The sequence below is a fragment of the Nicotiana tomentosiformis genome, chromosome 10 (assembly GCF_000390325.3).
Source record: "Nicotiana tomentosiformis chromosome 10, ASM39032v3, whole genome shotgun sequence".
NCBI lineage: Eukaryota > Viridiplantae > Streptophyta > Magnoliopsida > Solanales > Solanaceae > Nicotiana > Nicotiana tomentosiformis.
In genome coordinates, this window is record NC_090821.1 from 4,296,366 (window position 1) to 4,304,687 (window position 8,322).

Consider the following 8,322-nt stretch of genomic DNA (forward strand, 5'->3'; position numbering starts at 1 on the left):
TGACAACCAAAGACCTCACCTACCAAAAGAAAAAAACCCAAATATTTGTGTCTGAGTTGGTCCACTTGTCCTATTCACATTGATCAAAATTGTCTCCTTGGTATTCTGTTGTAGTCATCGAATCATAATTATTGTCTTAATTTCCTTAATTACGCCGCTTAATAATGAACATTCTTTTAAAATATTCCTTCGGCCTAACTATTAGTCATTTTGGCAAATTGAACTTGTTTCGAAATTGTTAGTCATTTTTTAATAAAAAAAAGAAAATTTTACCTCTTATAGCAAAGGTTGATACCTTATTTTATTATAAATAAATACCCTTTTAAAAAATTATCTCATATAGCTACCTTTTAATTTTTATAGCAGAATATCTATTTATGGTCATTTTCTAACTTTAAGCCATTAAATATGCTTATTATTATTTTCCTCTCTCCTTTCTTTTTTTCTCTCACAAAATTAATGTATAGGAAACTTCTCTCTTCTTCTCTCCTCCTTTCTCTTTCTTCTTTCTTCTCTTTTTCCCCCAATTTTTTCCTCCCCTGCTTTAAAAACCCTAGCCGGGGCTGTGCCGGCGACCACTTCCCCCTTCCTTGTTGTGCTGCATTCAATTTTTTTTGCTCAAAGAGTTGTGGTAAGTAGAAACAAAGATTTGGAAAAAAAAAAGGAGAAACAAAGATATGGAGAAATACAAGTACATATCTCAAAATTTTCAAAGTAGAAATGAGATATTCACTACCTGGACGACTCAGAGGGCGCCGGTACTGGTGGCGACGCCCCACATGGTGGCGGCCTGGATATCGGTGGATTGGGGACGAACTTTGGGGATGAGGAACTTGAAGAGTCTGTTACCTTTTTTTTCATTGTATTTCAATGTATATCGTTGTATTTCATTGTATTCACTATCTTTAGTTTTTTCTACTTTTTCAATATATTCACTGTATTTAACTGTATTCAATGTAATTATATAATTTCAAAGCTTCACTTTGTTTCATTGTTTTGTCCAGCAGTATATATTCAGCAGTATGTATTCAATGTATTGTAGAATGTATTCATATATTTTTTAATTAATATAATTTATGTATCCAGATGTATATATGTATTCAAATGTATCTGCAGTATATATTCATATGTTTTTGCACTATAGATGACCTGTTATACTTCATGTATTCAATGTATTTTTATGTATTTAACTGTATTCGATGTAATTATATAATTTTAATATATAAATCTATTTGTAAAGATACCACTAAAAAATATTTTAGTAAAGATACCACTGAAAAAAGAAAGGATGGAGTGAATCTCTGAAGATTGCTCTATTTTGGGGGTATTTTTCATTTGAGAATCTTTTCTATAACTGGAAATATAAATTTTGTGTGTTATAATTGAGTTTGTTGAGTTATATTAGAAGTCTATCGCATTAATTGATTCACTTACCGTTTTTAAATAACCGAATCCCTTTTTTCGCAAATTCTATTACTGTATTCACGAATACAACTTGCGAATACATATGAATACAGTCTATACGTTAACTGTAATTCCCTTTTTTCCGTCGACTTTTCCTATTGTATTCATGAATACATTAGCTTAAATACATCGAATACACTCTATAACAAGTTAAAACATAGCTATATAAAGTAATTTAGTAAATGGTAGCTATGGCAAGCTAATAATCACTAAAACATAGTTGTTTCTGAAAATTTCTCTAAAAAAAAAAAAGAAATTGTTAATCACTTCTCTTTTCTAGTTTATCATTACTTTTTAAACTAGTTAAGTAAAATGATTAAGCTAGTGTTTGGAATAGATTTGGTTGAAACTTGAAAAAGAAGTTTTTGAAATTGCGTTAAAAAATAATTTTTAGAAGTTGAAGTTGTGTTTGGATATTCATTATTTGAAAGGAAAAAATAGTGAAATTTTTATGAGTGGAAGAATAAATTTCACCAAAAACCCGCCCTAAACCAGTTTTTGGTTTGTGAGTTGAAATATTTTTCAAAAACTGATCATATTCCACGAACAAACAATGTTTGTAAATTTATTTTGGGAAAAAATAGCCAAAATCTATGGTCAAACGAGAGCTAAGAAGAGGTAAAATATAGTGGTACAAATAATACTGTTATGATAATGATTATCTATTGTCTCTCGTAAATGATATCTAAGAATCTTTCAAGACAATTAATTTAGAGAAGAGTAGGAGTATACAAAGGAAACCGACAAATCACATCAAATCGATAATCCGAGAAAAAATCGACTATAGTTTGGTTTGATTTGGTTTGGTGTTAGAAAAAACTCGATCATAATTGGTTTGGTTTGGTTTTAACTAAAAAAAATCAAAACCGAAATTAAACCAACCCGATATTATATATATACAAATTTTAAAAATATTTTATACAGAAAAATAATTATTGTAATGTAATTTATAAATATGTTTTAAACTTTTTCATAGTTCTCTCTTTTAATGTATTATTTCAAGTTTGGACTTAGATCTTTTGAATTATCTAATGTGTTTTATAGCCCATAAAAATTAGTAACTCAAATAAAGCCCAAAGAAAAATAAAATCAATACTAATGCTAACGGAAAAAAAAATTAATTCAATACTAGGAATGACAATAGTGTTGAATATTTATTTTTTTAGTATTGCATTGGTTTAGATAGTGAAAATTCATAACTTACATATATATATATATATATATATATATATATATATATATATATTATTTAGTCATGTAATTAATACTTATTACTTATTAGTCGCATTTATTTTAGCATAACTTAGTACTTTCAGATTATGTTTATTTTTATTATGGCTTATTAATTAGCACTATTTATTTTACGTGATTTGTTGAGTATTTTAGTATAATCATGACTCATCTCACATTATTTTGTATTATTTTATTGGATAACATCTTATATAGTTTTATCCTATTAGGACCTAAGAAATATTAGAGTACAAATTATATAGTTTATGCTATGAAGATTTTGTCGGAAAAAATCCGAATAATCCGAGAAAATAGAATTGAAAAATTCGACTTTTGTTGGTTTGGTTTGACTTATTTTAAAAATCCAAGACAATTAATTTAATTTAGTAATTGAAAAACTCGAATCAACCCGGCCTATGTACACGATACTTAACAAATAAATTTTCCCTTTTGAGAAATTCAACGAGAAACCAAAATCTCTTTTCACTTTTTCGACCATTATGTTCTTATTGTCCTGTACGTCTAACAATTCGTTTCTCGATTTTTTTTATCAAAAGTTTATAGAAATTAGGAAGTGTATGAAAAGTCATTTCGGGTGAAATTCAAAAATGGTTCAGATTTATAAGTGCTAATTAAAAAGTAATTATAGTTTTAAAAGTAATCAAAATTTAGTTACTTTTCATGTAAAGATAAATTTAAACGAAAATACTGTTCAAAATCTGGAAAATATTCCAGCATAATATACTGGAGTCCCAGCATAATATGCCAGAAGTTAATACACAAGTGTTCCAATCTCTAGTATATTATGTTGAAATTTTCCGTGTGTTGGAGTTCCAGTATAATATGCTGGAAGTTCATACACATGTGCACCAATCTCCAGTATATTATGCTGGAACTTTTTGTGTTGCCGCAAAATAGTGACTATTTTTTAATGACTTTACAAACGCTGACTACTTTTTAATTATCAGTGCGAAAACTGACTAGCCCGTGCTATTTTAACTCATTTTTAGTATTAAAAAGCCAGCCGAGGAAGATCTTAAATCACGTAAAAAGCACGTGGCTGTCCAAAAAAGAAGATTGAAAGCCATCGGAGGAAATAGGATTTTTATAGTTTTGCAAAGTTGAAATTAATCCAAGTCAAAGAATGTTATAGATTAAGAAAATCGTTCGTATTCAATTGGATAAACTGATGATAAAACAGTTCCTCAGACTCATAATTAACTTGGGTGGCTTATGCACAAAAAGTTCACAAATTGTGAACTTCCATACCTTGTCATTAGGGGCGGCCCTAGAAGATTAGTGGCCTAAAGCCAATTTTTAATTCGGGGCTTTTATCGCACAATAACTTACTTAAACCAACAAAATATAGGGCGAGTAATGTGTTAAAAGTATAGAATTTTGGCCTAACATTAGTTGTTAATAGTTTCTTTTATAACTAATTTAGTCTCTCCTAAGATATTGTTGATCTTAGATAATAGAACCAAATTCATATAGATACCTCACTAATAATGTCACTCGTAAAATTTAAATAATGAAAAGTTTTATATTCGCGATAAGGGTTTAGGGGGGTGATTCTCTTTCTGCATTGTTTGCTCAAACGGTTACATCACTACTAAATTAAAAGTTGTCTTGAATTTTTATAAAATATTTTATTTTTTATTTTAACATACCCAATATATTTAGACCCTGCCTCTAAAGATTGTTGTGAGATGTATTTGATCCAACTTACCTTAATTAAATATATTGGGTTCGAGTCCTGTGGTAAAAAAAAAACTTGTTAAAACGTGTTCTCTCTTTTATTAGGTCTTACGCGGTACGAATTTAGATTAGTCGGGGTCTTAATACAAATACGAGTAGAAAATTAAAAAAAAATTTGAAACCCGCAAAATTTGGGGCCTATGCTTTAGTGGCTTGACCTTGGGCTGCCCATGTTGCCATTAGCAATCTTTGTTGTATTATGGCAACTATATCGGGGTTTAAACTTTCAAGTTAATTGGTTGTAGTTAGATTGATAGTGACATGGTCCAAATTGTAAATGAAAGCATAAGGTAAATATCAGATTTGCATACGAGTAACTTCAAACCAATTTACATATAGGCAGAGAGGTCATGTTAAGGTAAGCAGAGAGCAAAAGGTCATATGTAATTTTTAGTCCATTTAGTAACAGGTAAAGCAACTTCTTTGGACAACAATATAAGCTGCTTGAAGTAAGAAATAAAAAGAAAGAGAGAACACAAGAGAAATCCCAAGACTAGAGATGATTAATTCTCACACTTAAAGACAAAAGTGATCAAATACTAAAAGCTTCACAGAGGAACTCAATAGCAGTTCATAAGCTAGATGATATAATAAGCCTTCTATGAAAATGATACTACTTAACAAAAATATCAGAGATCAGATTCCCCATGTGTGTGTTAGGGGACATTGAATCATTTTTCTAGTGCTTATATAGACTTCAAAAAGCAGTCAGCATTGCAAGAGCAACGGGGATTATTCACCGGGGCTCCGAATCAAAATGCGTACAAATACTTGAAAAGGTTTATGGACACTTGCTAGGGGAGTAAACAGACCAACGTCTCCGAGGATGCTCTAAGGTTGAGGCTATTTCTTTTCTCTCTACGGGGGAAAGCCTTGGATTGGTTAGAAAGGTTGCCAAACCATGTTCCATGTTCTTTTCTCCCGGGCATATGTCTAACCTTAGATATGAGATTCTAGCATTCAATCAAGAACCCAATGAGCCTTTGAATGATATATGGGAGAGGTACCGAACTATGGTGAAAGAGTGCTTGAACAATGACATGATGGAGGTTATGATTCAACAAAGTTTCTATAGGGGGATCAATACTACCAACCGACGAAACTCTATTCCGAAGTCGTCTTCACACAGTTTCAACTACAGTCAAAATTCTAAGACTTAAGCTTTCGTTTAGGGACTAAGTGTCCCAATTCACTCCGAAACCACAATAACAACAACCTCCCGGCAAGTCACATAAGCAGAAAAAGACACGGGAAAAGCAGTAAATAGGGGATCGGGGCTATAACTCTCAAAACGACCGGCCGGGTCGTTACATCCTCGCCCTCTTAAAATAATCATTCGTCCTCGAACAAGTATAAAGACATACCTGAAGTGGTGAAAAGATGAGGATAACGGTTGTGCATATCATGCTCGGTCTCCCAAGTCGCCTCCTCGACCGAGTGACCCCTCCACTGAACCTTCACTGAAGCAATGTTCTTTGACCTCAGCTTTCGGACCGGCCTGTCCAAAATCTCCACTAGCTCCTCTACATAAGATAAATCCTTGTCCAACTGGACTGAGCTAAAATCCAACACATGAAACGGGTCGCAGTGATACTTCTGAAGCATTGAAACATGGAATACTAGATGAACTCGTGCTAGACTGGGAGGTAAGGCAAGATCATAAGCAACCTCCCCAACATGACGCAACACCTCAAAGGGACCAATGAATCTTGGGCTTAGCTTTCCCTTCTTTCCAAACCACATAACGCCCTTCATAGGCAAAACCTGGAGCAAGACCCACTCTCCAACCATGAATACAACATCTCAAACCTTACGATCTGTATAACTCTTCTGTCTGGACTGGGCTGTGCGAAGTCGATCCTGAATAACCTTCACCTTATCCAGTGCATCCTGAACCAAGTATGTACCCAATAATCTAGCCTCGCCCCGCTCGAACCAACCCACTGGAGACTGACACCGCCTACCATACAGAGCCTCAAATGGTGCCATCTGGATGCTTGACTGATAACTGTTATTGTAGACAAACTTCGTAAGTGGAAAGAACTGATCCCAAGAACCTCCAAAATCTATCACACACGCACAAAGCATATCCTCTAATATCTGAATAGTGCGCTCGGATTGTCGGTCCATCTGAGGGTGAAATGTTATGCTAAGCTCCACTCGAGTACCCAACTCATGTTGTACGGCCCTCCAGAACCGTGATGTAAATTGCGTACCCCGGTCAGAGATGATGGATACCGGTACTCCATGAAGCCTGACGATCTCGCGAATATAAATTCGAGCCAGCTGCTCGGAAGAATAGGTAGTCATCACAGGAAGGAAATGAGCTGACTTGGTCAGCCTGTCCACAATTACCCAAACTGCATCAAACCTCCGTTGAGTTCGTGGGAGTCCAACAACGAAATCCATAGTTATCCGCTCCCATTTCCACTCCGGAATCTCTAACTTCTGAAGCAACCCACCTGGCCGCTGATGGTCATACTTCACCTGCTAAAAATTTAGACACCGAGCTACATACTCCACTATGTCCTTATTCATCCTCCTCCACTACTAATGTTGCCTCAAGTCCTGGTATATCTTCGCGGCACCCGGATGAATGGAGTACCGTGAGCTCTAAGCCTCCTGGAGAATCAACTCACGTAAACCATCTACATTGGGCACACATAGCCTGCCTTGTATCCTTAATGCACCATCATCCCCAATAGCGACCTCCTTAGCATCACCGTGCTAGACCGAGTCCTTAAGGACAAGCAGATAGGGGTCATCACACTAACGCTCCCTGATACGATCATAAAGAGAATACCGAGAGACCACACAAGCCAATATTCGACCCGGCTCAGAAATATCAAATCTCACAAACTGGTTGGCTAAGGCCTGAACATCCAACATCAATGGCCTCTCTACTGCTGGTAGATATGATAAACTCCCCAAACTCTCTGCCCGACGACTCAAAGCATCGGCCACCACATTGGCCTTCCCCTAATGGTACAAAATAATGATATCATAATCCTTAAGCACCTCCAACCACCTCCGCTGACGCAAGTTAAGATCCTTCTGTTTGAACAGATACTGCAAACTCCAGTGATCGGTGTAGATATCACAAGAGACACCATACAAATAGTACCGCCAAATCTTCAAGGCATGAACAATAGTTGCTAACTCAAGGTCATGGAAAGGATAGTTCTTTTCATGCAGCTTCAGTTGTTGCATCAACACCGTGCCGAGACCAATCCGCGATGTATCATAATATACAGTATGAGACCCCGAACCTGTAGGCAATACCAATATTGGGGTTGTAGTCAAAGCTATCTTGAGCTTCTGAAAGCTCTCCTCACACTCCTTTGTCCACCTTAACGGAGCACCTTTCTGGGTCAGTCTGGTCATAGGTGCTGCAATAGATGAGAATCCCTCTACAAAATGATGGTAATACCCCGTGAAACGAAGAAAACTCTAGATCTCCGTAGCTGATAACGGTCTAGTCCAACTCTTCACTACTTCCACCTTCTTCGGATCCACCTGGATCCCATCACTCGATACTACATGACCCAAGAATGCCACTGAGTCTAGTCAAAACTCACACTTTCAAAATTTTGCATATAACTTCTTTTCTCTCAAGGTCTAAAGCACAGTCCTCAGGTGCTGCTCATGATCCTCCCTAGTCCGGGAGTACACTAGAATGTTGTCAATAAACACGATGACGAAAGAGTCAATATAGGACCGGAACACACTGTGCATCAAGTTCATAAAAGCTGTTGGGCCATTGGTCAGCCCAAAAAAATCACAAGAACTCGTAGTGACCATACCGAGTCCTAAAAGCAGTCTTCGGGATATGTGGCTCCCGAATCTTCAACTGATGATAGCCTGAATGTA